This window comes from Nannospalax galili, unplaced genomic scaffold (assembly GCF_000622305.1).
Source record: "Nannospalax galili isolate Female #2095 unplaced genomic scaffold, S.galili_v1.0 scaffold445, whole genome shotgun sequence".
NCBI lineage: Eukaryota > Metazoa > Chordata > Mammalia > Rodentia > Spalacidae > Nannospalax > Nannospalax galili.
Genome location: NW_008354184.1, coordinates 96992 through 98112, shown reverse-complemented (window position 1 = coordinate 98112; position 1121 = coordinate 96992).

Genomic DNA, 1121 nt, shown 5'->3' with positions numbered 1-1121 from the left:
TTTGTCCTTTTTTAACAAAAAAAAGGAGGAGGGGAAACCTTTTCCCTATCAATTTTTTAAAAAAAAAAAAAAAAAAAAAAAAACAAAGGTTTTTCAAGTCCCTCCACTCATCCTCCTGCTGTGCCATCCTGTCTCTCATAGCAACTATATTACCCTCTGTACTTGTTACCCTCTATTCCTTCTCGTCCCTGGTACACTTTCTACACAGACACCAAGGCTGTCTTTGTACAAACAAATCTGACCAAACCACTTTCCTTCCCAGACACTTAACCTTGAATCTAGAGGCCTAACTTGGCCCTGCAAGCTCTGGCCCCTGCCGGGTCCTCTCTCCAACTTCCTCCTGCTTTCATGTTCCTGCTGGCCTTCTTTCAACCTCCAGAAGACCAAGAACCATCTCCAAATCTTTCCTACCTGTGGGTCCCCCTGGACTATACATCCTCTGTTTTCTTCTGCTGGCTTTGCTCAGAACTGGGATTGCATGTCGCTTCCTCAAACAGTCCCTTCCAGGCCCCTCATGCAAAATAAAATATTCCATTTGATTATCTCACGCGCCTCATGCTTTTCCTGAACTGCTCACAGATGGTGGCACGAGAGTGAGTTGTGTGACTATTAGACTGTAAGCTCCTTGGGGCAGGGATTATCAGAGTTTTGTAAACCCTTGTCTCCCCTTATCTCACACTGTGGGGTCAATAAATATATGTGTCTAATGAACGATCAAGTACAAGCTGCCTCATTTCATCTATTCATTCATCCTAAATGCCTCCAGCTTTACATACCAATAGAGACAAACAAGGGGATTTTCTCCATGATAGCCTTGTTCGGGAAGCTTTCATCACTGCCTTCAGACTCTCCCATACTTATGGGAGTCCCAGGATTTATCATGTGTTTAGGTACCAGTCTGTCTGTTCAGCCTTCTACTCAGATTGTGGTCCATTGCACCACACATCCTCCACTCATTATGTTTTGGATCTGTTGTAAATCACATTTGTCTGCTGGTGAAATGGTCTTATCCTTCAGGATATGGAATCTGCCCTGTAATCCATGTGGCAAGGAGAATGAGAAAAGAGCAGACTGGAGAATGTCCTGCGCCCAATTCAAAAAGGCATTGCTGGTGTCCAGGC